The following is a 22561-nucleotide window of genomic DNA, read 5'->3' on the forward strand; positions in this document are numbered from 1 at the left end:
CTATGTAAACTCAACTGGTTTTATAAGCGATCAGGGATTTAAGAGGACTTCACTATTTTATAGTTAAATTTATTTCATACTGGAGAATGATTTTCTCACCTTATTACATAATTGTAGAGGATTGAATTTAGAAAAATATAATGTAAGAGTTTTCTCTTAACTATTTTTGATGCTTCCTTACTTTTTGTCCTCTTCCCCCAATTTTAGCTCTTTGGTGGGTAAAATATTATTTCATAAAAGTTATGTTTGCAGTTTTCAAAGTGACTTCTTAGAAGTGAAACTTGGATCAACTTTTTTTTCAACCCCCCAACTATAAGAGTATTTTCACTTTTGATTTGTTAAAACATACTATGTCTTGTAAATGCTTGAAATGTATTTTTAGGCAAGAATTTCAAAATTGAATAAAATCTTCCCAAAATTAAGCCACAAGCACTCAAATGATTGAGGACCTTTTTCTTCCACATCCATATATATATATGTGTGTGTGTGTGTGTGTGTGTTTGTATTTATATACTAAGACCTTCCCTTTCTTGTGGACTGTATTTTATTGGTTTAAAGTTGCAAGTCCTGTGAAACCAGGCTGAAATCAGAATTAGGAGGTATTAATTATCATACACACCCCAAGTATCTCAGTCAAGTAACAGGAATAACTGATTTCAGTGCCTGGGAGGAAGGCCTGGAACTTGGGGAAGACTTGGAGGGGAGGACCGGATGGGGAAAAGTCCTCAATAGAGAGAATTGGGTTGTTGCGGAGGGGTGACCTTTAACCTTTGGAAGGGCATTTATTTGGGAACGGCTGAGAAGCATTTACTTCGAGGGGGTGGGAGAGAGGTGGAATCTCGTGGAAGTATTTGCTTTAATAGGTCCCGGGTGATTTAGAGATCTTTCGAGTCGGTTGGTCTTGTGGGTGGCGAGGGCTACGCTGGAGGGGTCGCGTCCCAGTCTCGGGGAAGGCGGCAGGAGGCATCTGGGTGTTCCTGAAAACTGGGAGTTGGGGGGAAGGGTGGTGGGGAAAGTGGAATTCAGCGTGGATTTCTGTCTGCGTGTAGGACTATTAGAGGAGGCGCAGGGGAGCCACGCGGTGTACTCCCCGCCCCGAGAGAACTCTGGCTGCGCCTGCGACGGGCACGCCGGCCTGCGCCAAAGCCGCTTTCCCCAGGCGGCGGGCGCTCCCCCCGGCCCGGGCCGCGGCCCTCCCGCCCCGGCGGGGCCGCGCGGTGGATTGTGGGCTGGGGGCTGCGGCGGCCTCCGGCGCTGTCTCCCTACACCCGACCGGGCCAAGCCGGCTGGGCCGGCGGGGTGAGGGAAAGCAGTGGAGCCGGGAGCAGAAGCGCCAGAGGCAGTGGTCGTGGCGCGGCGGCGGCGGCTCCCCTGGAGGCCGGGGATGTGGGAGAGGCGGCGGCAGCAGCGGCGGAGGCGGCGCTGCGGACCCGGGGGAAACTGCTGGCTGACAGGACACCCGGGAGAGACGTGAGGGAGCCGCCGCTGCCGCCTCTCACCCCCGAGTGGAGCTGGGCTCGAGAGGGCGGCCCTGTGCTCCCTGGGCCGACTGGCCAGCGGGCGCGGGGCGGGGGCGGGAAGCCGGGCTCGGGCCCGGCCGGGCGCCGGGCGGCGGCGGCCGTGGAGCAGCAGCCTCGGTGCGACGTGGAGGGCTGGAGGCGGCGGCGATGCACTAGGCCTCGCTCAGGGCGGCTGCCCCGGGACCCGCAGGTAGGTGTGCCCCGCGGCCCCCGCGCGTCGCGGCCCACTCTCACCCCGACCTCCTGCGGAGAGAGGGACCGAGACCCCACCCCCTCGGCTCTCCTCCCCAGCCCGAAGCGGACGGAGTTTCGGTCACAACTGACCGGCGCTGAAGCTTCCATTCTCCTCTCCGCCACCTCCTTTTTTTTTTTTCCTTTTCACTCTCCCTTCGGGATCGGGGCTGGCAGCTGTGTTCCCTACCTCCTGTCGGCGACCGCAAACGCCGCTCTAGCCCCTCTCTTTCTGGGATCCCAGCTTTGGAACTTCCATCACCCCCTTAGACGCTGCCCCCAAACTTTCCCTTTTCTTTTTCCAGCCAGGCCCCTAGTCCTATTGGATTCTATTGGAATCGTTTAAACATTTGTTTGTTTTTCTCTCCGGGGAAGACTAACCCAAAGAGTTACTCAGTCTTTTGCCTTTTGAAAATGTAGCTTGAAATAATTTGTTCAATAATTAATTTTCTTCAGTTCTGCCTCCTTCCATCTCTGCACAGATAGAAAGGGCAGGCCCTCCCTGCCGTCTCTGCTCTCCCGTCGTTGACTTGGGAACTTTGGCTTGCCAATTATAATTAGCCATTTGGTCTGTTCATGTGTTGAGTTCAAGATGGTATTTTTAGCGTTTTGACTGACCAGGGTTGCGAAAAAAGATTTTTTTCCTTCTAATCAGTTTTATTTTTTTGGTCTTTATTGAGGCTCTTACTTTCGAAGAATTAAATTGTACTGTTTTTATTTTTAATTGGCTGTATTTCTGATTTGTCAAATCCAGGGCAGTCTTAATAGTAAACGACTTTAAGTAATACCATGATAAATTACTTGTAGTATACTGAGAAATGTTATTGCGATAACCTAAACTGCAGATTTTGATGTACGTTCACTTTTATAAATCCGAAGGAGAGTTAATTGGAAAAAGCACCTTCAGAGCCTAAATGATTTCTAAGCAGTTAAATGATGGAACAGAGGGCATGATGGGATTTGTTTGTTTGACTGTATTTGTAGTGTAGTCAGAATCGGATTTCCTAGAAATGGATGTTGATGGTTTGTAGTGATCATCGTTGCTCATGATAGGTTTGGGTAAAAATGATCAGTATGTGTAATTGATGTTTGGGACAGTAGAGTTTGCAATTTTATTGTAATTTGGCTATTTTAAAATTATGTTCTGATAACTTAAGAATTATTACATTACCAATCTAAGAGGCAGTCTGAGGATGCTTTTTAAATAAATGAAAAATGTTTTAATGGGTTTTTAAAATAAAGAATGCATCACAACCAAATTGTAAACACTGTTTTGTTGTTGTTAACATTCATATATTTTATTCTTGTAGAACTATTGTTACTACAGCATTTGGCTTTCTGAAGTGTTTTTGAAATTAGAATTTAATACTAAAAGTTTACTAGGAAAAGGTGATTACTTTTGCATATGTTTATATTTTTTGGAAGGTTAAAATTTATTTCTGGATAAGGTAATTTTTTGTGTCAGAATTAAAGTCAATTCCTATATAGCCCATGAAACGGCAAATTTTGCAGAATTTGTTCTTCATCACATTTTTTTTTTTTTTTTTTTTTTTTTTTGAGACGTGGTCTTGCTCTGTCGCCCATACTGGAGTGCAGTGGGGCGATCTCAGCTTGCCGCAACCTCCGCCTACCGGGTTCAGGTGATTCTCCTGCCTCAGCCTCCCAAGTAGCTGGGACCACAGGCGTGCCCATGCCTGGCTAATTTTTGTATTTTTAGTAGAGACGGGGTTTCATCATATTAGCCAGACTGGTCTCAAACTCCTGACCTTGTGATCCACCCGCCTCGGCCTCCCAAAGTGCTGGGATTAGATGTGTGAGCCACAGCCCCAACCCATCACACTCTTTGTTTTAATCAACAAAAGTTAATTACAATTCCTTTTTCCTGCTCTTAACTTTTTAAAAACTGCTTTATCGAGATAAAATTAACATACCATAAAATACGTCCATTTAAGGTGTACAACTTGGCTGGGTTCGGTGGCTCACACCTGTAATCCCAGCACTTTGAGAAGTCTAGGCAGGTAGGTCACCTGAGGTCCATAGTTCGAGACCAGTCTAGCCAACATGGTGAAACCCCGTCTCTATTAAAAATATAAAAATTAGCCGGGAAATTAGCCGGGCATGGTGGCGAGCGCCTGTCATCCCAGCTACTGGGGAGGCCGAGGCTGGAGAATCACTTGAACCTGGGAGGTGGAGATTGCAGTGAGCTGAGATGGCACCACTGCACTCTAGCCTGGGTGACAGAGTGAGACTCTATCTCAAAAAAAAAGTGTACAATTCAGTGGTTTTTAGTTTATTTAAATAATTGTGCAAACATCACCATAATCTAATTTTAGAACATTTTCATCATTCCCTCAAAAAACCTTGTATCCATTAACAGTTACTCCCCATTCTCTTCACCCCAGCCCCATCTTTAGGCAACCAGTAGTGTACTTTCTATCTCAATATTGGCCCAATGTGCGCCTTTCATATAATGCTGTGGGCTCATAGCTTTTTGAAAAGCTTTTCCTTTAAAATCAGTGTGCATGTTAAAATTTTTTATTTGAGCTAGGGAATAAGCAACTGATCACCAATATTAAAAGTGATGTTGTAAATAATATTATACTTTTTGGTTGTATTCAGCATAAAGTTGGAGAAAGAAGGCATGAATGTCTTCAGTAACCTCAAGAGGTGGTTTGGTCAGGTCGGAATCAATAAGTAAAAGTGGGCATTTTTGTCATTGAATATTAGAATATCAGGGTTGGAAAAGATCTTAAAGGTCATCAGCTTACTTCCTACTTACCTCACTATTAGTTGGCAGCAACCAGATGAGGAAATCTGGAGATTAGAAGCTTGAATCTCTAGGATGCGTGGCTCAAGAACCACAGCGTGGCCATGTAAAGCAAGAAATGGGACTTTGGAAGTTAGAATTGTTTAGATTCTTGTATATATGTATGTATTTGACATTTTGCTAGCAGAGCTGAGAAAGAACTGGACATTCCCCCAACTTGGGGGGAAAAGTGAGTGACTATATGTAGCTGCATTGATGAAACCCATTTTACAAAATCCTCTAAAAATGCTTTAACCTAAGGAAGGATAGCAGATGTATTATTTAGGTATCTTGTACTATTAATGTCTTATTTTTTAAAAAAAATTTTAAAAAATTATAATTAACAGGGCCAGTTGGAAGTTTCCTTTTTCAAATATCCAGTGCCCTAACATCTAAAACAATTGCTCTGCAAGGACGGTTTTGACCTCCAAGGGAAATTTGGCAGTGTCTAGAGACTTTTTTTTTTTTTTTTTTTTTTTGAGACGGAGTCTCGCTCTGTAGCCCAGGCTGGAGTGCAGTGGCCGGATCTCAGCTCACTGCAAGCTCCGCCTCCCGGGTTCACGCCATTCTCCGGCCTCAGCCTCCCGAGTAGCTGGGACTACAGGCGCCCGCCACCTCGCCCGGCTAGTTTTTTGTATTTCTTAGTAGAGACAGGGTTTCACCGTGTTATCCAGGATGGTCTCGATCTCCTGACCTCGTGATCCACCCGTCTCGGCCTCCCAAAGTGCTGGGATTACAGGCTTGAGCCACCGCGCCCGGCCTAGAGACATTTTTGGTTGTCATAGCTGAAGGAAATGCTATTGGCTAGAGATGTTGCTAAATACCCTACAATGCAGAGAACATATTGCATCCACCTCTGCAAGAAATTATCCGGTTCAAAATGTCAATGGTACCGTTGTAAACCTAGGGGTTGCATGATTTCTGGTAAGGACCTAGTGTTTTTGATTCCTACCAGGTGGGAAAATACTCTCAGTGGGCACTGTTTGGTGAATTAGATTAACACCTTAGATCCTCTAGCAACTATTTCTTTGCAAGAGGAGGAATTGAGGGAAAAATAAAAGGAAATCTATTTATGACACAATGCAGATATTCTTTTGTATATTTAGGTTGTCTTCAAATCTGAAAAAAGAAACCCTTTTTTTCCTAAAAATAGACTTAATTTACTGCAAATTTGGATATTGTTTTGCATTGTTAGTTATTTTTGCATATGTTTTTGAAATTGTAAATAGAATATATTCATATCTTTTATCCAGAAGTGATTTTTTTTTTTCCTGGCAGCTTCAACTACCAAGAAAGGAGAAGTAAGCTAAGTGTTTAACTTAATGTATGTATGTATGTATGTATGTATGTTGTGAATGTCCAGAAAAATTCAAAGCTTATAATGAATCTCTTTTTTTCCCCTATGAGCTCCACTTTTGACTATTTAATGTTTTTAACAAGCTTAATTTGTTGATGAAAGAAGGTAATTGACAGTTGAGATCACTTTTGCTATTTATCATCCATACCTTGTGGATAAGTTACTCAAGTTATTCTTTCTGAGCCTCAGTTTTCTCATCTATAAAATAGGGGTAGTGATAATCCATGTATTACAAGGCTATTGTAAGAATTATTAAATGAGGTAATATGTATTAAGATGCTGTGTCAACTATAACATACTGTAGAAGAGTTATTCGCTTCAGAAGAATCAAACTAGGAAGGAATATAGAGGTTGTCAAAGGCAGGAATATAGATAGTAAGGCGGAGAATAGTGATGGCTGACAGCCTCTCTAGGGAGGAGAGAAGCACTAAATACAAATATTGATAACAAACTAGTAAAATAACTAGTGTATCAATATTTGAAACTCCTTAATATAGGGGCAAACTGAAACTCCTTAATATAGGGGCAAACTGACTTCCTTCTATAGCACCTGAGAGTATCACCATTATAGCACAGTAAAATAACATTATTAAAATGGTGAAATTAAGTTATTAAGAAAAGATTACCTTGTTTTCAAATATGCTATTTGAGAAGACTTGAAAAATATGTATTTTATTTCAGAGTTAAAATTGTTGTAAGTGACTTATACAAATAGTTTTAATCTTTTTAAGAGTATGCTACAGTTATTTGGATTAATTCCCTTTTTGGGAGTAATCCTTTTGTCTTCATTTACTATGCCTGCCTTCCTGTGTATTTGAAGGGTTTCTCTACCAGTGGTAATTATTCTTCAGATGTGAGGATTTAACTGAAGAAATAGGGGTTTTAAGCCTACTCACCATTTGTAAAATCTCATTTCCTTCTAGATTTCTTTTTAAATTATTTTTCATCTTTCTATGCAAAAAAGTCACTTTGATTTTTCTATATGTCCAGTAGTCCACAGTTATGCTGTAGCGTTTAGAGTTGAATTAATTAAAATGCATGAAATGAATGGGCAAAAATATAATTTCTTACAATTTTATTATTATTATTTAAAAAAATAGTCTCACTCTGTTGCCCAGGCTGGAGTGCAGTGGTGCAATCTCGGCTTACTGCAACCTTTGCATCCTGGGTTCAAGCGATCTCCTGCCTTGCCCTCCTGAGTAGCTGGGATTACAGGTGCGCGTCACTGCGCTTGACTAATTTTTGTGTTTTAAGTGGAGACAGGGTTTCGCCATGTTGGTCAGACAGGTCTCAAACTCCTGATCTTGTGATCCGCCTGCCTCAGCCTCCCAAAGTGTTGGAATTACAGGTGTGAGCCACCGCGCCCGGCCAATTTCTTACAATTTTGTTAACTGGTCATCTCTCTTTCACAATCATATAAAAATAAGGGTAGAGGTGGTCAGAGGCCCAGCTATTCAGTAAGATTTTTATGGGGTAATTTGATGGTAGAATAGTTGCAGATAATATTCAGAATAAGTAATGTGGTATTCATAGGTATTAGATATGTTATATATATATCAGTATTTACTTAATAACATTATTTGACGTATACTCTATACTTAAATCTTCCTAGTTATCCCAAAAATCTTTATAGCTTTTCCCCCCTCAAATGCAGGATTCATGCAAGGTTAATGCATTGCATTTGGCTGGTATGTCTCTTTAAGTCTCCCCCAGTCTGGACTAGTTTCCTACCGCCTTCCCCTCTTCTTTAGATTTATCTGTTGAGAAGTAGAGACTGTATGTCCTGGAGCATGTTCCACATTCTGAATTGGTCTGTTCCTCACAATTAGATTCTAGTCAGACATTTCTGGTGAGACCACCACACAGATGATGTGTATTTCTACTGCTGTATTACATCAGGAGGCACATGATTTCAGGCTGTCACTCTATTGGTAATGCAAGTTTGATCACTTGGTAAAGGTGGGACTGACAGATCTCTCTACTATTTAATAAATAATTTGTAGAGGATACTTAATAGCCATGTAAATATCCTATTCCTTGACACCTTTTACCCAGTGATTTTGGTATCCATTAATGATCCTTGCTTGAATCAGTCATTATGTTGGAGGATTACAAATGGTGACTTTCTTTTTCATTCCTTCTGCTTTTATTACCTTCTTTGACTTTTTCAGGGCATTGAGGTCAGGTTAGATAAATTCTGAATATAGGCCACTGAATGTAGAAATCAGGTCATTCCTAACGTTTCCTGGAGCCAAGTAAGTGGTGAAGATGGAAGACAGCTAAGGAGGTAGACCAAAAAGAGAATAGAGGTTTGCCAGTGAAGGGGGGAGGTAAGATGTAGTAGCTGGAGGAGGCAGGGAGGAGGGAAAGGGCCTTCATTTGGTACTTGAACTTTTTTTTTTTTTGATAGGCCGATGAAGAGATCAAAGATAGAATTGGGGAATAACTAATAGAAAAAGGTCCCAGATGAAGCAGGAAGAGGTAAGATCAAGAACAGCTGTTAGGGGATTAACTCTGGAAAAGAGTAGACACCTATACTCTATCTCAGAAAGTTAGGAGTTGTGTATAGATGATAATTAGATACATTTGGATATGGAGGGAAAAAACTACATCTGGGGGCTTTTAAAAAAAATTTTTTTTTAACAGTTACTTTTTGAGCCTTGGGTTGTTGAAAGTAGGCAGGCTAGGGGACTTGAGAGTGTTGAAAGTGTTACACATCTTGTGGGGAATGGAGAAGAGAAGTGTTTCAAGATAAATAAGTGAAAGAATTGCTGAGCAGCATCAGAGGCTCATTGGAGACTGGAACTCATAAATTTGTAATCAGCATATTTTACTGTTTTTTCTGGCAGTGTTCTGCAACCAGGAGAAAAGCAAAGACAGATTGTATTGAAGGTGGATGAGGGAGGAGAGATGCAAGGGAGACAAAGTAATGGGGATGTAGGCTAAGTAATGAAGTTAGTAAAGTAGAACAGGGCTATGATAACCAGTGGGGAGGGATGTAAGGGTAGTGCCAAGCAGTGATTAATTAAAATACTAATTTATTTTTTGTTTGAGGTTATAGTAATCATAAACCCTGTTTTTACTTTTCCCTTAAACTAACATTTAATATTTTTATTTGTGAACTATTTACTGACTTAATGCAGATGTCTCTTAGCTATTTTGCTTTATTTTCCCTAAAATGAAAATTCCTTGAAAGTATCATCTTTGTTACTTAATAAGTGTCTAATAGTTTATATATTTGAGACATTTATTCAATAACTCTGAATGAGTGATTTTAAGATTATCTTGCTCATATTTGGCTGGGACACCAAGAAGAGAATACAAGTGTCTAATATGGTTCATTTTGACTGACAAAAATTTCACTAGTTATACAGTCATATCAATGGCCCAAAGGAGTAAGAAAGCATCCAAGTTATTTTTTTGTTGTTGTTGGAATTTTTACATGCTAGAGACAGATTTTATCTTAGTATAGTTTATTCATATTCCAGGCCTGTGACCCTTAATCAATTTTTTTTTGTTTTCTTTTGAGACGGAGCCTGGCTATGTCGCCAGTCTGGAGTGCAGTGGGGTAATCACGGCTCACTGCCATCTCCCCCTCCCATGTTCAAGTGATTCCCCTGCCTCAGCCTTCCGAGTAACTGGGACTACATGCATGCACCACCACGCCCAGCTAACTTTTTATATTTTAGTAGAGACAGGGTTTCACCATGTTGGCCATGATGGTCTGGATCTCCTGTCCTTGTGACCTGCCCACCTCAGCCTCCCAAAGTGTTGGGATTACAGGCATGAGCCACCGCGCCTGGGCCTCCCCTTAATTTTAATGGCTGCTATAATGTTATAATTCTCTGATGAGTGCTGGGAAAAAAAGACATTGCTTTTATTTGGAATATTATCTAGACTTAAAAATTATATATTATTTTATGAGGACATCTATGATTTTTATTCCTGATAAAGATGTCACATGAAATAGCATTTGTTTTATAAGCCATTTAAAAATATTTAAGTCTAAGATTACAAATTGTTATAATTTTTATCCTTCTAGTCACTATTATTTCTTATTGTTCCTTGTCACTAAATAAAAAGTAAATAAGTAACTTTGGGAAGCGCATGCATTCAGAGTTTCCTGCAAAGCACAGGGTCTCGTAAATGCTATATGAGGATGTAAAGAGAAAGCAAATTAGATTACTACAACTTTGTTCTTATTTTCTGGGTTCCTTAAGCCTCTTCCATACTTCTTTAATGCTCAAGAGGACTATAGAAGTTCTTATTTATATAACAGCCCCAATGTTAGTATTTCTTGAGAGTATGTTTAGATTGTACCTTCAATATTGAGATTTTTGTGAGCAATAATATATGTGATATGCATTTAAAAAAAATTAAGGATTTTTAAAAATTCTGATTAAACTAGATTTTGTCAAATGATAAATCTTAAGTATAGTGTAGAAGTATATTGCTATTTGTGTATAGGTAGTGTGAAAAACTTAACTATACCATTTACTAGAAATTGACTCTTACATTTCAAAAATGTTGTGGAAAGTACTTCTTAGAATGTAAGATATTTGATGTATTTTGTAGGCAAACAGCAAGAAACCAACTGAAGGATGAGATTAAAGAGGAACAAGAAAAGGTGGTGGAGAAAGGAGGGGGCAGAGTTTTTACTATGGTAACAAACTCCTGAGTTCTATCAGACTGATCTTTGGTAGGACATTACAGTGTGGTTAAGTTTTTCTTGCATATTATCAGCACTTCTAAATTTGGGGAAATGAAATTTGAGATTTTTTTGTTGCTTTTAAAAAAATAGCAGTCAAGTATGGACTTTAAAAAAATTTAGGTCCAAAATTGTATCAAAATTATGTCAAAAAAGCTCTGTCCAGCTCCAGTGTTAAAAAGAAATTCCACTTTATCCATGTTTTCTCAAATTAGACATTTAAAAAAAAATTAATTTATAAGTCAATTATACGGGGCCAGGCGCAGTGGTTTATGCCTGTAATGCCAGCACTTTGGGAGGCAGAGGTGGGCGGATCACCTGAGGTCAGGAGTTTGAGACCAGCCTGGCCAACATGTGAAATTTCGTCTCTACTGAAAATACGAAAATTAGCCAGGCAAGGTGACAGGCGCTTGTAGTCCCAGTTTCTTGGGAGGCTGAGGCAGGAGAATCAGTTGAATCCAGAAGTGGGAGGTTGCAGTGAGCCGAGATTGCGCCACTGTACCCCAGCCTGAGTGACAGAGCGAGACTGTCTCAAAAAAAAAAAAAAAAAGGGGGTCAATTATATGGAATTCAGAAGTTGTTGTTGAGAAGGCCTCTCTCCATTGCCTCGGTCAGAGTGCAGTGACACCATCACAGCTCACTGCAGCCTCAACTTCTTGGGCTCAAACTTTCTTGAAAGTGCTAAAATGATGGGCCACAGTAGTGTATTTATCTCCCATTACAGATGCCAAATTAATTCCTTTGGTAAGAAAAATGCAGTAAATTACACTGATGAAAGTGTAGGCTGGGCGTGGTGGCTCACGCCTGTAATCTCAGCACTTTGGGAGGCTGAGTCAGGCGGATCACCTGAGGTTAGGAGTTTGAGACCAGCCTGGGCAATGTGGTGAAATCCCATCTGTACTAAAAATACAAAAATTAGCTGGGCGTGGTGCCGGGTGCCTATAGTCCCAGCTACTAAGGAGGCTGAGGCAGGAGAATCGCTTGAACCTGGGAGGCAGAGGTTGTTGTGAACTGAGATCTTGCCGCTGTACTCCAGCCTGGGCAACACAGCGAGACTCCATCTCAAAAAGAAAAAAATTGTATAATATCTTTTTCCTTTTGGAATAATCCTGGTCTTATAAAATTATCACAATTAGATGTTAATTATATCATTCAACAGAAGATGGACATAAGTGATAGTTATGAGAGTAAATAATTATTGGTTCAGTCATTGATCTAATAAGGAGACAGACAGAAAAAGAAAGCACCAGATGCCTGAAATGGGTGGGAAGGAGTAGTGAAATAATTTAAAATTTTTTTTATTGGTGCAGAGACAGAGGCATGGAACTTAGAATCAGAAAATCTGAATTCAGATTCCCTCTTCACAGTTAACTCACTAAATGGTCTGAAATCAAGTTACTCTTGAACTTGTTTCTTCATTCATATAATGGAGATCATTGATTCATTGATTCATTCAGAAATGTTTTTCTTACTAGGTTAATTTGAAGATGAACAAAAATCTGAAAGTAAGCAATTATGAACTGTATAGTGTTCACTGTATTTTACTGTAGAGTCAGATATTAGTGATGATGCAATTCTTCTTGTCTTTCCATTTTGTTCTTCCCTGTCATCCTTCCTTCTTTCATTGATAACATATTTTTACTGCACTCTTGATCTAACACTTCACAGAACCTTCAGAACCTGCAGTCCCAGCTGATTCCACTCCTCCTCCTACTCACACATTGGGCACAGGAATAGGGTGTGAGGCAACTTTTCTAGGTCAGCCTGCTTATTTTCTCACTGTTGCTTGACAAAGTCCTGTCTTTCTCAAGGTGTGGCATAAACCTGAGGTGCCTTATAGTCCCTGGGCTTGATATTCTTTCTTTCTCACTTTGTCTTTCCTTTTCCCATCCCCTCTCACCCCATTCCTGTGTGTATGTAACTCTGACCATCTCCTTTCTCCACCATTTACTTGTTCCTTTTTTTTTTTTTTTTTTGAGATAGAGTCTCGCTCTGTCACCCAGGCTGGAGTGCAGTGGCGTGATCTCGGCTCATTGCAACCTCTGCCTCCCGGGTTCAAGCAATTCTTGTGCCTCAGCCTCCAGAGTAGCTGAGATTACAGGTGCCCGCCACCACACCCGGCTAATTTTTCATATTTTTTGTAGAGATGGGGTTTCACCACGTTGGCTAGGCTGATCTTGAACTCCTGACCTCAGGTGATCCACCCACCTCAGCCTCCCAAAGTGCTGGAATTACAGACATGAGCCACCGCGCTGGGCCTCTTGTTCCTCTTTAATCTCACCCTTCAGTTGACTTCTTGCTGTTTGCCTACAAATATGCTCAGGTCTCCGTTTGCCTAAAAGATTCTTGCTCAACTCTTGTTCTTTTTTTTTTTTTTTTTCTTTTTACCATGAAAGAGATGTTGATACTGTTGCCTTTATTACTTCATCACTTCTTAACCTCAGTGGGATGGCTTCTTCCCTAACCACTGTCCTGAAACCGTTCTTAATCCAGTATCCTTTCTAAAGTTAGTAATCTTGACCTCTTTGCAGCATGTTGATGCTACTTACTGTTTGCACTTTACTTCCTGACACATCTTCCCTGTGTAAGGATGGTATTTCTGATTGCCATTGTCTTTTCCTCTAAACAGATTTGCCCTACCCCTTGCTCAGAGCTTTCATTAGCTCTCTTCTTCGGCACTTTCTCCACTTGTATATCACTTTCCTGTGACTATCTGTAGTTATCTACTAATTCATTCCTGTAATGTAATTGAACTAGAAGCAGTAATGGAAAATTCAGGGAGGTAGGATTCTGTTCACTACAAGAATTTTTTTTCTCCAAAGTAATTATGGTTGTTTTACAGTAGTACTCTGCTTTTGAAGTAGTTAATTCTTCATTATTGAAGTTTTCAAGTAGAGGCAGATAGACCCCTTATAGAAAGGATTTATATATGAAGTAGAAAGTTGAGGCAGATATTCTTTTAAAGTATTGTCCAACTCAGAAATTGTAATTTTTATCTCATCTACTCTACTTCCATGGACTTAACTTTGACCTATACTCAGATGTCTTCCAAACCATTATTTCCATTCACTCCCCTACCACCTCCTCATCTCTCTTCTCTCCCACAGGCACAGTTTTTGTCATCAAAGTTGCTTTTGTTCTAGGCCACCATGTTTTCTGGCTTCATTATCACTTTCCAATATTCTTTTTACCCCCTTTAGTGTCATGGCAATGAGGATCATTTTTCTTGCTTTGGTGACTTTTCTGAAAGTAAATTATGTCTGCCCATATTGGTTTATTTGTTCTTGCTGTTTCCCCTCTATTTCCCCCTACCCACCACCTCTCTCTCCAGGATTAGGAATGCTCAAGCAAAGAAAAAGACACCAGAAGAGGAGGATCAGGATCCTAAAGTTTGTAGTTATTTTAAAATTTTCTATGGCACAGTTGAAATGTTAATATTTGCTGACCATTTAAAAAGATGTTTGCCGGGCATGGTGGCTCACACCTGTAATCCCAGCACTTTGGGAGACCAAGGTGGGCGGATCACCTGAGGTCAGGAGTTCGAGACCAGCCTGACCAATATGGTGAAACCCTGACTCTACTAAAATTATAAAAATTAGCTGGGCATGGTGGTGTGCGCCTGTAGTCCCAGCTAATCAGGAGGCTGAGGCAGGAGAATGGCTTGAACCTGGGAGGCAGAGGTTGCAGTGAGCCGAGATTACGCCACTGCACTCTAGCCTGGTGACAGAGTGAGACTCTGTCTCAAAAAAAAAAAAAAAAAAAAAACCAAAATGTTTATAATAACGGTTGTTGCAATTCTTTATTGAATGTCTACTGTGTACCAAGTATTATGCTATGAATTTACATAAGTTATTTAAATCTTACGACATTCCAATGAGGAAGATACTGCTGCTGTCCCATTTTACAAATGAGGAAACTGAGACTTAGGAAGGTAAGACAGTTGTCACACAACTAATAAATGACAGAGATCTAACTCATTGTATGGCCAATACTCTTAACTAGTATATCGTTTTATAAGGAAGGTGGAGATCTAGAATCAAATTTCAGAAAGTCAAGTAATGTTATACAAACAAGAAAATATATTTTGGATTTATATTTTTAGATTATTTGAAATGTATGTGAACATTTTGAGGTATTGTGTTAGTGGCTTACGTGTCTTTACCCACTCTCTGTGATATTCATTCATTTGCTCATTCATTCATTGAATAGTCATGTGGTTTACTGAATGCTTAGACTTTGTATTGGGTATGGTATAGGAAAGTGAATGAAACAAATATAAGTTTACAGTATAGTGACAGAGATAGGAAACAAGCAGGTAAATAATCACGTAATTTATTTATTTTAGTCTAAAGTTTTCCAACCTTTTTAAAATGACTAAGTATCCAAGCCAATTTCTTAATAGAATATCTCATACTCTTAATTTGTCTCATTGTTTCCTCATATATGGTGGTTTAAACCTTACTATCCTACTTCCTTCTGTTTACTGTAAACTCAAAGGTAGGTCTAGAGCCAACAGAACTGAACCTTGAGTTCACAGACTCTGTAGGGTCTGTAGAATTCAGGGAATCTATGAACTTTAGATGGGGAAAAAATTACATCTTTATTTTAACTTATCTCTAACTCAGTGGTTCTCAGCTGGGGTGAGTTTGTCTTCTCCTTCCCCAACCCTTGGACATTTGGCAATGTCTGGAGACATTTTTGATTGTCACAGCTGGGTGGGTACAAGAGAGTCCCTGATAACAGAATTATCCCATTCATAATGTCAATAGTGTCAAGGTTAAGAAACTCTGCTCTAACTGGATTTTAGCATTTCCTTTAATTATAAGTATAAGAAACCCTTCATGGATACAGTATGGACAGTACATTTACAGTACCTGTAGCTTTGTCAACAATAGAAATCTCAGGTATTCTCATATCACATTCAATTGCTGCAGATATCTTAAGATTTAATTTATGCTCATTTATTGTCTATAAATTAAGGTAGTTGCTAGATTTGTATTAAGAAGCAATAATAGACTGGGCATGCATGGTAGCTCATGCCTGTAATACCAGCACTTTGGGAGGCTGATGCGGGAGGACTGCCTGAACCCACGAGTTCAGGACCAGCCTGGACAACATAGCGAGACCTCCTCTCTACAAAAATACAAAAATTAGCCAGGTGTAGTAGCGTGCACCTGTGGTCCCAGCTACTCGGGAGGCTGAGGTGGGAGGATCGCTTGCACCCAGTAGGTTGAGATTGCAGAGAGCTGTGATTGTGCCACTGCACTCCAGCCTGGGTAACAGAGTGAGACCCTGTCTGAAAAAGAAGAAATAATATTACTGTTATAATTTAAACAATTATTATGGTAACTGTATTTCAGTATAATTGTCCATTGTAGTCTTTTGTGTTTTATGCATTTAAAAACATTATTCTAAGAAGGCATCCATAAGCTTTACCAGACTGTAAAAGAAATCCACAGGACAATAAAGCTTAACTCCTGATCTAGAGATTTGATGGGGTTGGATTAAACATTTTTGGAGAGAATATTTCATAGGTAATGATTTTTTTTTTCCTATTTTGTCATTTCATGAATTACATAATATCAGGTTGTCCTCCTATTATCAGTAACATTAAATTTAATGACTTAAGGTGGTGACAGCCAGGTTTCCATTTTAAAGATACATTTTCCCCTTTGTGTTGCTAAGTAATCTGTGAGGTAATACTTAGGCACCATGAGAATATTCTGTTTTTAACAACTTTTTACCTAATGGCCTTAGCATACATTGGTGATTTTTGCCTGAATTAGCTTTTACATTGGGGGTTGCAAATTGGTGATTTTCTAATTTGGTCATTCCTTCTATATTTATTACTGGCATTCTTCAGCAGAGATTTTCTTTCCCCACCCCCTTTCCTTATCTCTTTTTCCTCCCTTAAGTATCTCTATGTATCCATTAATTTTTACTTATTCCATATGTTATACTCTATTACTTTTGAAAAATATGCTTAAGTTGTCCCAAATGTGGCCCGTGGGAACCCCCTTTTAATTTGGCCTTTTGTCCTCTTAATAGGTCCTACTGGTCTTTGAGCATATCTTGCTTTCTGACACAGGAGTGCTCAGGATAGACTTGTTCTTTCTGTATTCCATGTCTGGAGTTACATATTTCTTCAAAGAGTCCTGGTTTATTTTAGTTGGAGGCAGTATTTAGAAACAGAGGTCTGGGCAGCAGGTGTGTTCATTGCTTGGTGGGGTTCTGGCTGGTGGTTGGGGTTGGAGGAGGCAATGCTTCTAGTGCCTTTCAAAAGAAGTTTTTAGCTGAACATAAAAAGATATTTTGAGCTATAAGAAAGAAAATCAAATCTTTACTCATCCTTAGAAATCCCTTTTTTCTTTTTTTTGGAATGGATGATTCTGTTTTTTCTTTTCCTTATTAGCCCAGACCCATTCTGTTATTACTTAAGTATTATTGGCAGCTGTCTGTTTTGTCTGTCTGTTCTGATATGTTCTACATACCATCCATTTCATTCATCTATAAAATTTTTATTATGTGTGTGACAGTAACTGTGATAAGCAAATAGAATACACAGGAAAACAAACATCAAGAAATTCGAAGTCTGATAGGGAAGAACTATATGAAAACCAAAACCTCAGTATGATTGATGCAAAAATTGAAATACATAGAGTGACTAAGTGTGAGAAACCAAAGAAAGCTTCAAGAGAAAATACTATTCAAACATAGTATTGATAAAATTATAAGGAGATTACCACGTAAAAAAGGTAGAGCTGTTTATAGATTCTCATTACAGTTGTTAAAATGCCAGATTTGTTTCTAGATGGTAGTTAACTTGTACTATCAGAAATCAGTAGTTCCCTGCGTTTAGTGCTTAGAGCTTTCCATTTTCCTGTATTCTGTGTATTTTGTTTGCTTGTTTTTTCGAACTGATTTTTTTTCTGAGTAGACAAACTATGCATTGCTTATCCTGAAACTTTCTTAAGGTGTCTCATCATTTTTGTTCTTTAGCCTTTCAATGACATTATTTCTTTGCCGAAATTTTGTGATTCAGATGTCATGTACATTTGTTATATTTGTTTGTACATCTGTGTCTTATGAATGAATCTATCATGTTTTCTTACCAGTGATTGTACTTTTATAATTATGCGATAATCAGTACAAAGTTTGGTTCTTACTGTAGGGAGATCTTCTTAATAATAAGCTGTGGATGGTGAAGGCAGTGGAGAGTCAAATGTTTGGAAATTGGGACTCACCTTTATAGGCTGTCCCCTAGTTTTTTGTAATCCCCTTTTACTAGAGATCTTCCCTGTTGTTAATAAGAATTAAGAGTGGTGTAGGAAAAAAGAGAATGTGCATATGTTTTCCAATTCAAAATCTTTGAAGAGTAAACCATGTGTTTTTCTCCCCAGATACAGAAATAACTTAAAAGAATCTAGAAGTATTTTTTCCTGCTATCTGCCTACATATTTCTAGGTTTCTAAAATGGCACTTAGGATTTTTTTTCTGTAAAAACCGCATGGTAAATAGAATAAATCAAGATATCAGCATAGTATTGTCAGAATGAATATCTAATTTATCTGACATTAAGCAATGGATGTTTCACATAAATACATTTTCCACATATCTGTGGCATGACACTTCGTGTCAAAATGTATTTATTTTAGATCTTGGGTTACAGAGCAAGATGGTGAACTAGAAGGCTCCACTGGATGTCCCCCTCCACAGGAACACCGAATTTAACAACTACACACAAAAAGCACTTTCATAAGAAACAAAAATCAGGTGAGCACTCACAGAACCTGGTTTTAACTTCATATTGCCCAAAGAAGCACTGAACAGGATAGGAAAGACAGCCTTGAATTGCTGATACCACCTCTCCTCCATCCCCCATGCAGTGACTGTGTGGTGTGGAGAAATTTGTATGCTTGGGATAGGAGGAGTGCAGCAATTGTGAGACTTCTCATTGAATGCACTGTAACAGCAAAAAGCAAAACCAGGCTGAACTCAGCTGACGCCCACACATGGAGGGAGCATTCAGACCATCCCTAGCCAGAGGGGAATTGCCCAGCTCAGCGGTTGGAACTTGAGTTCTGGCAAGCCTTGCCACTGTGGGCTGAGATATGCCGGGGTCCTAAATAAACTTAAAAGGCAGGGTAGGCCAAAAGGACTGCAAATCCTAGTGCTGAGCTGGGCTTGGCACCAGTGGAATTGGGGGCACATGACTTACTAAGACATCAACTGGAACACCTAAGGGAGTTGCTTGTACCACCTCTCCTCCAAGCCCAGGAAGCCCAGCTCGTAGCTCCAGAAGAGACCCCCTGCCTTCTGCTGGGGCAGAGGAGAAGGAAGAATAAAGAGGACTTTCGTCTTGCATCTTGGATACCGGCTCAACTACAGTAGGATAGGGTACTGGTCAGGCCCCCATTCCAAGCCCTAGCTCCTGGATAACATTTCTAGACACACGCCTGGGCTAGAAGGGAACCTGTTGCCTTGAAGGGAGAGACCCAATCCTGGCAGGATCCATCCTGTACTGACTATAGGGCCCTTTGGGCCCCGAATAACTAGCAGTGATAACCACATAGTACGCCATGGGCCTTGGCTTGAGACTCTGAGACATGCTGGCTTCAGGTGAGACATAGCACATTCCCAGCTGTAGTGGCTATAGTGGGAGACTCTGCTTGAGAAAAGCAGAGGGATAAACAAAGGGGACTTTGTTTTGTATCTTAGGTATCAGCTTGGCCATAGTGGATCAAACACCAAGTGGGCTCTTGGGGTCCCTGATTCTAGGCCTTGGCTCTTGGACAGCATTTCTGGACCTGCCCTGGGCCAGAGGGGAGCCCACTGAAGGGTGAGTCCCAGGCCTGGCAGCATTTGCCACATGCTGACTAAGAGCCCTTGGATCTTACATGAACATTGACAGTAGCCTGGCAGTACTCCCTATGGGCCTTTGGTGGTGGTGGCCACAGGGTAAGGCTCCTCTGCCTGTAGAAAGGGGAGAGAGAAGTGGGAATGACTGTGTCTCATGATTTGAGGGCTAGCTCGGCTGCAGTATAATAGAATACCAGGTAGACTTCTAAGGTTTTTGACTGATCCCTAACTCCTGGAGAGAGCCTCTGGACTTACCTGAGGACTTGGGGGAACTTGCTGTCCTGAAGGGAAGGACAGAAGCTGGGCTGGCTTTGCCACCTGCTGATGGTAGAGCCTTACATCCTTGAGAAAACACAGGCGGTAGCCAGGTAGTGGTTACCGTGGGCCTTGGGTGAAACTCAGTGCTGTGCTGGCTTCAGGTCTGACCCAGTGCAGTGCCAGTGTTGATGACCACAGGGTGCTTGTGTTGCCCTGCTGCAAGCCCCAGGCAGCTCAGCAGAAAGAGACTTTGTTTGTTTGGGAGAAAGTAAGGGAAGAGAACAAGAATCTCTGCCTGGTAATCCAGAGAATTCTTCCAGATTTTATTCAAGACTACCAAGGTGGTACCTCTGCAAGTCTGCAAGAACCACAGCATTACTGGGCTTGGGGTGCCCCCTAAAGCAGATACAGCTTAAATCATAACACCCAAGTCCATTAGAGTATCTGAAAAGTCTTCCCAGGAAGGACAGGTACAAATAAGCCCAGACAGTGAAGACTACAATAAATACCTCACTCTTCAACGTCCAGACACTGAAGAACATCTACACCCATCTACATCATCCAGGAAAATATGACCTCTCCAAATGAACTAAATAAGGCACCAGGGACTAATCCTGGAGAAACAGAGTTATGTGACCTTTCAGACAGAGAAATCAAAACAGCTGTGTTGAGGAAATGCAGAGAAATTCAGGGTAACACAGAGAAGGAATTTAGAATCCTATCAGATAAATTTAACAGATTGAAGTAATTAAAAAGAATTAGGTATTCTGGAGTTGAAAAATGCAACTGACATGCTGAAGAATGCATCAAAATGGCTTAAAAGCAGTTGATCGGCCAGGTGCGGTGGCTCATGTCTGTAATCCCAGCACTTTGGGAGGCCGAGGAGGATGGACCATGAGGTCAGGAGTTCGAGACCAGTCCAGCCAACATGGTGAAACCCTGTGTCTACTAAAGATACAAAAAATTAGCTGGGCGTGGTGGCACATCCCTGTAATCCCAGCCACTTAGGAGGCTGAGGCAGGAGAATCGCTTGAATTTGGGAGGTAGAGGTTGCAGTGAGATGAGATTGTGCTATTGCACCCCAGTCTGAGTGACAGGGCGAGACTCTGTCTCAAAAAACAAAACAAAACAAAAGGCAGTTGATCAAGCAGAAGAAAGAGTGAGCTTGAAGACAGTCTTTTTGAAAATACAAATCAGAGAAGACAAAAGAGAAAAGAACAAAAACCAATAAACACACCTACAGGATTTAGAAAGTAGCCTTGAAGAGGCAAATGTAAGAGTTATTGGCCATAAAGAGGAGGTAGAGAAAGAGATGGGGTAAAAAGTTTATTCAAAGGGATAATAACAGAGAACTTCTCAAACCTAGAGAAAGATATTAATATCCAAGTACAAGAAGGTTATGGGACACTAAGCAAATTTCACCCAGTGAGGACTAACTCGAGACATTAAAAAATTCCCAAAGGTCAAGGATAAAGCAAGGATACTAAAAACAGCAAGAGAAAAGAAACAACATACAATGGAGCTTCAATATGGCTGGCAGCAGACTTTCCAGTAGAAACCTTACAGGCCAAGAGAGAGTGGCATGACATGTTTCAAATGCTGAAGGAAAAAAACCATTTTACCCTAGAATAGTGTATCCAATGAAAATATCCTTCAGACATGAAGGAGAAATAAAGACTCCCAGAAAAACAAAAGCCGAGGGATTTCATCAGCTCCAGACCTGTCCTACAAGAAATGCTAAAGGGCTGGCCAGGTGCAGTGGCTCATACCGGTAATCTTAGCACTTTGGGAGGCTGAGGTGGGTGGATCATCTGAGGTCAGGAGTTGAAGACTAGCCTGGCCAACATGATGAAACCTTGTCTCTACTAAAAACGTAAAAGTTAGCCAGGCATGATAGTCCGTGCCTGTAATCCCAGCTACTCAGGAGGCTGAGGCAGGAGAATCACTTGAACCTGGGAGGTGGAAGTTGCAGTGAGCCAAGATGGTGCCACTGCACTCCAGCCTGGGTGACAGAGTGAGACTCTTGACTTAAAAAAAGAAATGCTAAAGGGTATGTACTTCAATAAAAAAAGAAAAAGAGGTTAATGAGCAAAAAGATACCGTCTGAAGATGTAAAACTAACTGGCAATATAAGTACACAGCAAATCATAGAATATTATAGCATAACTGGTGTGTAAACTAGTCTTAATTAGAGAAACTAAAAGATGGACCAATAACAAATTATAACTACAATTATTTCAAGACATAAGAACAGTAAAATATAAATAGAAACAACAAAAAGCTATAAAGTAGGGGGACATAAAGTGCAGAGTTTTATTAGTTTTCTTTTTGCCTATTTATGCAAGCAGTGTTAATTGTTATCTGCATAAAACAATGGGTTATAAGATAGTATTTGCAAGCCTCATGGTAACCTCAAATCAAAAACCATAGAACAGATACACAAAAAATTTAAAAACCAAGAAATTACATCATACCACCAGAAAAATATCACCTTTACTAAGAGAAAGACAGGAAGGAAGAGAAGACTACGAAACAACCAGAAAACAAATAAATAAATGGCAGGAGTAAGTCTTTATCAGTAGTAACATTGAATGTAAGTTGACTAAACTCTCCAATAACAAGACATAAAGAGGCTGAATGGATAGAAAAACAGGACCCAGTGATCTGTTGCCCACAAGAAACACATTGCACCTATAAAGACACATGTAGACTTAAAGGGATGGAAAAAGATATTCCGGAGTAGTTCTATCAGGCAAAGTAGATTTCAAGACACAAACTATAAGAAGAGACAATGAAGGTCATCATATAATGATAAAGGGGTC

General features: G+C 40.4%; 1 protein-coding gene across 4 annotated transcripts in view; it reads left to right on the top strand.

Moving 5' to 3' along the window:
* Positions 1–1219: 1219 nt before the first annotated feature.
* Positions 1220–22561, top strand: part of VPS54 (VPS54 subunit of GARP complex) — a 131704-nt gene continuing 110362 nt past the window's right edge. For 2 of the 4 annotated variants that reach the window (XM_050753442.1, XM_050753444.1), the window contains exon 1: positions 1220–1710. The gene's annotated coding sequence lies outside the window, so the exon portion shown is untranslated. Of the gene's footprint in view, positions 1711–10657; positions 14554–22561 lie in introns of those variants that run through there. The other 2 variants (XM_050753445.1, XM_050753443.1) reach the window with 2 other exon arrangements.

This window comes from Macaca thibetana, chromosome 13, assembly GCF_024542745.1.
Source record: "Macaca thibetana thibetana isolate TM-01 chromosome 13, ASM2454274v1, whole genome shotgun sequence".
NCBI lineage: Eukaryota > Metazoa > Chordata > Mammalia > Primates > Cercopithecidae > Macaca > Macaca thibetana.